This window comes from Oryctolagus cuniculus, chromosome 15 (genome assembly GCF_051225735.1).
Source record: "Oryctolagus cuniculus isolate XC-2025 breed Fujian yellow rabbit chromosome 15, ASM5122573v1, whole genome shotgun sequence".
In the NCBI taxonomy this organism is placed as follows: domain Eukaryota; kingdom Metazoa; phylum Chordata; class Mammalia; order Lagomorpha; family Leporidae; genus Oryctolagus; species Oryctolagus cuniculus.
In genome coordinates this window covers 63466771-63475532 of record NC_142881.1, presented here as the reverse complement: position 1 = coordinate 63475532, position 8762 = coordinate 63466771, and positions in this window count along the sequence as shown.

Below are 8762 nucleotides of genomic sequence, written 5' to 3'. Positions count from 1 at the left end.
GAGCAGCAGGGACCAAACCAGGCATTCCATTATGGGATGCAGGCATCCTAGGTAGCATCATAGCAGCTGCATGAAATGCCCACCCCAGGATATTTTATAAATGGTTTCTCCTTACTAAGCATCCTTAATTTTTCCTCTTCTGGCAAAGTGATAATTATCCATCTAAACTCCAGGCAAAAATCACCTCTAAGAAGTCTTCCCACATCGCCAAAATGAGTTGGTGCTTGTCTTTTCTTTACTCCCAGAGCCCTTCCCACAGCCTCTGCTGTAGCTTTTCTGTATTGTGCAGTCCGTGTCTCACACAACCTGTCCCCCTCATCTATGTACGCCCTGTCTCTCCCCACCTGCCACTGCTCAGTACACGGGATGACACCCAGAATAGAGTAACAGGCAGCTACCATGTGTTGAGAACATAGGCAACTGATGCACATTTGTTCAATACAGGAAGACCATTCTTGAGAACTCTGCGAAAGTCTAAGGGAATTCCTGCTCTTAGGATTTCCTGAAGCCCTAATTATAGGAGCTGACACAAAAACCTGCCTGCAGGCACATGTGTTCATTTCCTTAATTGGGACTAATGACAAAAAAGGAACAGAAACTTCAGATGGGCAAGCTAATAACCTACTCAGGTATCACTGCGAGGCATTTTGAAATAGTCTAAAATGCAGTCTCCAGAAAGCAGGGATTTTTTGTTTCTTTGTTTACTGCCACATCCCCAGTGCCTGGTACATAGTATATTAGGGCACCAGCAGGAAACAGATGGCGCGCTCAAAATAGGCTAACTTGAAGAGAGACCGTTTATAAAGGTGTAGGGGAATCACGCACCACAGTGAAGCAACCAAGGGCTTCTAACTGCGGGGAGCTGTGACCACGGCCCTGCCTGAATGCAGGAATGACTGACCTGATGAGGGCAACGTTAGTCCAAATCAGACAAACTCAAGCTTACAGAGCTGGCATCGAAGTATAAGGAATCCAATCCAGTACGGGCAGCAAGCAGCAATAGTACTGGAGCCACGGCTGGCAAATGTGTGGCATGTTTGCCACCATTCTTCCCTTCCACATTCCCCAACCTGGCTCCAGGGGCAGATCTTTTTAAAAATCAGATATGATTCTTTTTCCTACATCACCCAAAAAAAGTCCCTGTGATACTTCTCAACATAGTGCTCCAAGCAGTGACTACCATTGAATTACTGTTACCTCGCATAAAACCTACTTACCAAATTGCTCTAGTCAAATAAGGATACTACCGGGTGTAGAGGGTGGCTCTTTCTAATTTGGAAACAGAAACCCAGCCATTAGCTGGGGAAGTGGAGGTTGGGTCAGCTCCCACGAGAAAGGACTGCCAAGTGCTGGAAAAGTAGATTTGTGTGTGTGTGTGTGTGTGTGTACAAGATAATGTTCAAGTTAGGATTCTGATCTTAAGCAGAGAATTAAGAATGCAAATCAGCAAAGTAAAAATTCTACAGACTGGTTAAAGCAAATGAGAGTTGAGAGAGCAAGACTGATTTCAGACTCACGCTGGCAGAAATGATGTTTCCAGTATACGATTAGGCATAATGTGAATTGACTCTGAAATTTGGTCCCACTGACTCATAATGATTATTACCTCTTAGGCACCTGCAGCTAAGCAGAGCAAGATAGGGAAAGGACTAATATGCTGCTTTTTCTCTGTTTATTTCCTCCCTTTTCCAAACTTTCTAATTTAAGGTGAAAGCTTTTGCTGCAAATACTTAACTAAAACAAGCACACGGGATCACAACCACCACTTATTCAGTATCTACTATATTTTATGCTTTAGATATATTCACTAATCTAACAACTCATAACATAGGTATGATTATTCTTTACTAATGAGCAAATGGACATTTAGAGTAATAAAGCATACATTGGAGCGCCAGGGTTTCAATCCAGGAGCTCTAAAACCTGTCTGAATCCTGACACATCAACTGCCTCGGATATCCTGTAGAGATAATGATTTCAATCAACCTCACATATTGGATTTGTCAGGGTCATCATAAATGCTGAGGACAGACAAGCTGCACATCATAACATCATAGGATGGTATAGATTAGTATATGAACAAATATATAGTGATGTAATGCATGGTTAGTAATAGAATATTTTATTCACCTTTAAATTTTTTCACATCAATTATTGTACCTGCTATAGTTAAACTACTTCTTAAGAGATATCATTGTACTCATGTTCTTAATATAAATATAGAATGTATCAGTAAGAAGGGCCAAAAATGAAGATTTGGTCAATCATGGCAAACCAAAGCAGAAGTTCTGAGATAAAAAAAAAAAACCTATAAAATCAGCTACAGATGGTCCCCAATTTATGATGGCTTGACTTATAATTTTTCACCTTCATGACTGGATGAAAGTATATCCATATATACATTCCGTTTTTCACTTTTAGTACAATATTCAACAGACTACAAGAGTTATTCACTAGTTTACTGTAAGATAGACTGTTAGATGATTTTGCCCAACTGTAGGTTAATGGCTAATTTTTTTTTGACAGGCAAACTTCGACAGTGAGAGAGAGAGAGAGAGAAAAGTCTTCCTTTTCCGTTGGTTCACCCCCCAAATGGCTGCCATGGCCGGCACGCTGTGGCCCTCGCGCTGTGCCAATCCAAAGCCAGGAGCCAGGTGCTTCCTCCTGGTCTCCCATGCAGGTGCAGGGCCCAAGCACTTGGGCCATCCTCCACTGCCTTCCCAGGCCACAGCAGAGAGCTGGAGTGGAAGAGAAACAACCGGGACAGAATCTGGTGACCCAACCGGGACTAGAACCTGGGGTGCCAGCGGCACAGGTGGAGGATTAGCCTAGTGAGCTGCAGCATTGGCCAGAAAACACATATTCAACTTAATGATATTTTCTATGTAAAATGGGTCATAAATAAAGGAGCATCTTATAGCTCAGGGTCCTATCAGGAAACAAATGGCATATGCAAATCAGGATAAATTGAGGAGAGCTTGTGGGGAGCAACTCGGACTAGACTAAGTTACTGGAATTAAGACTTATTCTATGCATCTGCTCTCCCACAATATGGCGCTGGGAGAGGAGGCAACAGCTTCTACCCAGCTGCCTCTCACCAACTTGACAAGCTGCAGGACCTGCTCCTGATTGGAGGAGAGCAGCGTACTCGGCGTGTGGGTAGCAGAGTTGGGATTGGTGGAAGAGGACTATAAAGGAGGAGAGAGACAACATGCATGAGGAACATCTAAGGGGAACATCTATCTGAAGGAACACCTGTGCAGCCCCCGAGAGAGCCGGCCGGCGGTGTGCCGCTCCCCCGCGGAAGTGGGGAAAGTGGCCAGGGGGAACCGCCCTTCCACGGAGGTGGAAGGGACGGTAGCCAACCCGGGAAGAACCAGCAGCAAACCCGGGAAGGGCCGAGCAGACGAAAGAACAGCGCAGGGTCCTGTGTCGTTCCTCCATGAAGACGGGGAGCGATATAATGGTGCCGTGACTCGGATATGAAGCCTAGGCAGGGTTTAGTGTCGTTCCTCCACGAAGACGGGGAGCGACAGAGCTTATCTTCAAAGAAACTAAATACAAATGTGTGGGCAGGGTGTAGGGATAGTGGATGCAACAGTGAATGAACCAGGTCTAAGCAGCAGATTTGAAGGAACCCATAGACCTGAAGCCACGAAGTGGGCTTCAAGAGGTGGGGAGGAGAGTTTTGTAGAGGGAGCCACCTTGAGAGGAGCAGTGACTTTGGGTTGAGGGATACAGCTGCCTAAAGTGACCTTCCAGGGAGGGAGCCAGGAGAATAAATACACTGACCTCATTCTGCTGCTCCAATCCACACCCACCAGGCTGCCAGGAAAGAGGGCACTGTGGAGAAGGGCGGAGAGAGATCTGCAGGGGCAGACTGGAGATGGCTTAGGCACAGAGAGATGCAAAGAAACTAAACAATGAGTAGATGGTGAACAGAGTGGACATGCAGAGAAAAAAAAGTGCTCTATAAGAGAGAGCGGGCAGGTGTCTATGAGAGACTCTCCAAAAAGGAAACTCATTCCCAGCACGACCTCAGAGCCTGACCACTTTCCAGTTTGAGATCCTCTTCTGGTTTTAGTCGGGCTGCTCTACAACAGTTCCCAGCTATGGTGTTCATAGGATCTGGCTCCCAAACTGATGTGGACCTGAAATCCCAAAGTCATGAACTGGTGGCATTAAGATCATGGAGATTTAATGCAATCACAGTGCCTAAGAGGTGCACCTAGTGGGAGGTCCTAGGTCTCTGGGGGTGTGCCCTCAGCAGGTAGTTCTCACAACAGGGTTGGTCAAACAAGCCGAGTTGGGTCTAACCCCTCTCTGCTTCCTGGCAACACGAGATTGTCCTGACTCTTGCCCCGCCATTGCTGTTCTCCAGCCTTACCAGATGGCTGAACTGATGGGGCCTCACCCAGTCTTGGACTACAAGCCTCCAAAACCATGAGCCAAAATCAGCCTACTCCTCCTCAGGAGCGCTTGCCGGGTATTTGTTACAGAAGAAAACTGACTAATAAAACCCTTATCATTTTAAGTACACTAATTTTCTGTTTCCTGCAATTCCAGAAGTCTAATAAAATGCTGGGTACAATAGAATAGTTTCTTCCTCTTAGAAATGCAAAGGTATTTCAGACAGGTAGGCCACTGACTGAGAAAGAATTATAACACTCTCCACAGCTTTTTGTAAAGTGTCCAAATTTAAAAATAAAGGTGCCAATTCATGAAAACCACCCACTGTCAAAACCGAGAAATCAGGATGCTGACCTAATTACATGGGCTCCTTTGGATTATGGAAAACACAGGCCACTCTTCGAAAGAATCACAGACCAGCTGCAGAAAGTTGATGGTACAGTTTCCCTGTGCCGCCTGCTCCCCTCACTCCCTCCTCAGATTTACTGGCTTACTGATAGGCTAAACTACAAACATTTAAACTATCCAATTGGATCAGTTTTGATATCTATACTCATCACCACCATCAAAATAATATCTCCATCTACTCTAGAACTTCTTTGATTAATTCAAAAGTTTTACTGAATTTTTTTTGTTTATGGTTTGCCTTATTTATTTATTTGAGAGGCAGAGAGCTCCCAGCATTTGTTCGCACTTCCCCAGATACCTGCAATGGCTCAGGGGACGAAGCTTGGAGCCGGGAACTCCAGTATTTCACTTGGCAGCAGGAAGCCAACTGTTTAAGCTGTCACTGCTGCCTCTCAGGGTCTGCATTAGCAGGAAACTAGAATCAGGAACTGCAGTCAGCTACCAAACCCGCGTACCCTAATGTGGGACCCAGGTGTCCTATCCAGCATCTTAACCAGTGGCCAAACACCCACCCTTTAATGTCTTTTAATTGGCAAATAATACTTCTGTGTGTGTATATATGTTTTATATATATATATATATATATATGGTACAATGCAATGTTTTGATATGTGCATACATTGTAGAATGATCACATCAGGCTCATTAGTATATTGGTAAATTACCTCAAATACTTATCATATCTTTGTGCTAAGAGCACTTAAGGGGAAGATTTTATGGTCTATATTAGCTATTTTTGAAATACATAACAAAGTCAGCTCTCCATAAATGCAGGCTCGTTGTTGGTTAATTCAATCAACTGTGCATTGAAAATACTGGGGGCGGGGACTGCATCTGTATTGAACATGCACAAATATTTTTTCTTGTCATTACTCCATAAATAATGCAGTATACCACCTATTTATGTACATTTGCATTGCATTAGGTATGATAAGTAACCTAGAGATAATTAGAGTATATTGGAGGATGTGCATGTCTTCTATGCAAACATACCATTTTATATAAGGGTCTTGAGCATCTGTGGGCATTGGAACCCACAGTGGGGGCATCCTGAAACAGATGCCCCACAGATACTGGGGGATGACTGAACACTATTAGTAATTATTTAGTCACCCTGCTTTACAAGAGAATATCCTAATTTATTTTATCTAAAACTTTGTAACCAAAAGTTTCTTTGTGTGCCTTCATTATCCCTCCCTCCCTCTACTCACATCCTGATACTAGTGACTCACTTTCAGTCATTACAGATTAGTTTCCATTTTCTAAAACTTTTTATAAATTGAGGGGGGGGGAGGGAAGGAGGGAGGCAGAGAGAGAGAGAGAGGGAGGGAGGGAGGGAGGGAGGGAGAGAAAGAAACAGGGCTCCCATCCACTGGTTCACTCCCCCAAATGTCTGCAACAGGTGGGTAGGGCTGGGCCAGGCCCAAACCAGGAGCCCATAGCTTAATTCAGGTTTCCCACATGGGTGGCAGGGCCCCAACTATTAAAGCCATCACAGCTGTCTCCCAGGGTTCACACTGGCAGGAAGCTGGAATCAGGAGTAGAAGCAGAGGACTATAATCAGACACTTTGATATGGGATGGAAATGTCTCAATGGGCATGCTAACCTCTATGCTGAATGCCTGTCCCCTGTATATGTCCTTTCTTGCATGTTTTTTCTCTTAGCATAATTACTCTACGATTAATCTATGCTAAATGTATCTACCAAAACCTTTTAAAAATGTTATTTGTTTATTATTTTTATTTGAAAAGCAGAGAGAGAGAGAGAGAGAGAGAAATTGATCTTCTATCTTCTGGTTCACTCCCCAAATGCCTGCAGTAGCCAGGTTGGGCCATGACTAATCCAGGAGCCAGGGATTCAATCCAAGTCTCCCACATGGGTGGCAGAGACTCAAATGCTTAAGCCATCACCTGTCACCTCCCAGGATGTACATTAGGAGGGTAGACTCTGAAACAGAGCCAAGACTCACCCAGGAACTCCAGGGTGGGATGAGATATCCCAAGTGGCATCTTAACTTCTGTGGCAAACACCTGCCCAGCCCGTCTGTCCTTCCGTCCGTCCTCCCTCCCTCCCTCCCTCTCTTATAAGATTTATTTATTTATTTATTTATTTGAAAGTCAGAGTTACAAGGAGAGAGAAGGAGAGGCAGAGAGGAGAGAATCTGCTGGTTCACTCCCCAATTGGCCGCAAGTGCTGGAGCTGCGCCAATCCGAAGCCAGGAGCTCCTTCCGGGTCTCCCACATGGGTGCAGGGGCCCAAGGACTTGGGCCATCTACTACTGCTTTCCCAGGCCATAGCATAGAGCTGGATTGGAACTGGAGCAGCCGGGACTCGAACCGGCACCCATATGGGATGCCGGCACTGCAGGTGGCAGCTTTACCTGCTACGCCACAGGGCCGCCCCTCCCCCCCCTTTTTTTTTTTTAAGATTTCAGTTCTTTCTTTTTCATTGCTAGTAGTAGTCTTTGTATGGCTTTACCTGATTTTTCTACTCCTCTGTTAATGGAGTTTTGGGTTGCTTGTAATTGAGTTATTACACAACTATCAATTTTTTAAAAGATCAATTTATTTATTTGAGAAGTAGAGTTACAGAGAGAGAGAGAGGGAGAGACAGAGAGAAAGATCGTCCATCCACTGGTTCACTCCCCACATGGCTCATGGGCTGGAGCTGGGCTGATCTGAAGCCAGGAGCTTCTTCTGGGTCCCCCATGCAGGTGCAGGGGCCCAAATACTTGGGCCATCTTCTACTGCTTTCCTAGGCCTTTAGCAGGGAGCTGGATCAGAAGTGGAGCAGGGCCAGCGCCGCAGCTCACTTGGCTAATCCTCCGCCTGTGAAGCCGGCACCCCAGGTTCTAGTCCCAGTTGGGGCGCCAGATTCTGTCCCGGTTGCTCCTCTTCCAGTCCAGCTCTCTGCTGTGGCCCGAGAAGGCAGTGGAGGATGGCCCAAGTGCTTGGGCCCTGCACCCACATGGGAGACCAAGAGGAAGCATCTGGCTCCTGGCTTCAGATCGGTGCAGCGCACCGTCTGTAGCCCCCATTTTGGGGGTGAACCAACGGAAGGAAGACCTTTCTCTCTGTCTCTCTCTCACTGTCTAACTCTGCCTGTAAAAAAAAAAAAAAGGAGTGGAGCAGCCAGGACATGCACCAGCACCCATATAAGATGCTGGTACCGCAGGCTTAGCCATAGTGCCAGCCCCACAACTGTAAATTTTAAGGTAGGAACAGGAATGGTAATTTTCTAAATGTCTTAGAAGCAATTCCTCCAGTAAATGGAAATTCAGAAGATTTGGGTTGGTTCTTTACTGGTTGTGGGGATTGGGGGCAATAACTAAGTTTTCTGAGCTTTGATTTCCTGTTCTGTAAAAGAAGATTAATAATACCTACCTTCCAGTTTTGTTTTGAGGATTAAACAAGACAATTTGTATGTTTAACCTAACATTCAAATATTAGCTATTGGTACTGTGGAAGTAGGAAGCAGTGCATTGAGAAGTTAGGGACTGGGCCAGTGCCATGGCATAGTGGGTAAAGCCTGCATAGTGGGCGGCATTCTGGGCCATCTTCCACTGTTTGTCATAGGCCATTAGCAGGGAGCTGGATCAGAAGTGGAGCAGCCAGGACTCAAACCAGCGCCCATATAGGTTGCCAGCACCACAGGGGGCAACTATGCCACAGTGCCAGCATGCCAGCCTCTGCTGTCATGTTTCTTAACTTGATATTCTGTCAGATACTCCATGAACATTTATTGAGACAACAATAGGTACTGCATGGTGTTCTGTAGATACAATGCATTTGTAGATACATGATCTCATTCAGTGTCTCAAAGTTCCCCAGGAAACTATTGTCTGATTATCAGACGGGGAAACTAAGGCCTGAGATAATAACCCAGCTCCTCGAATCCAGGCCAGCTCTTCCACCTTCACAGCCCCCATCTGCTTGTTCACTCC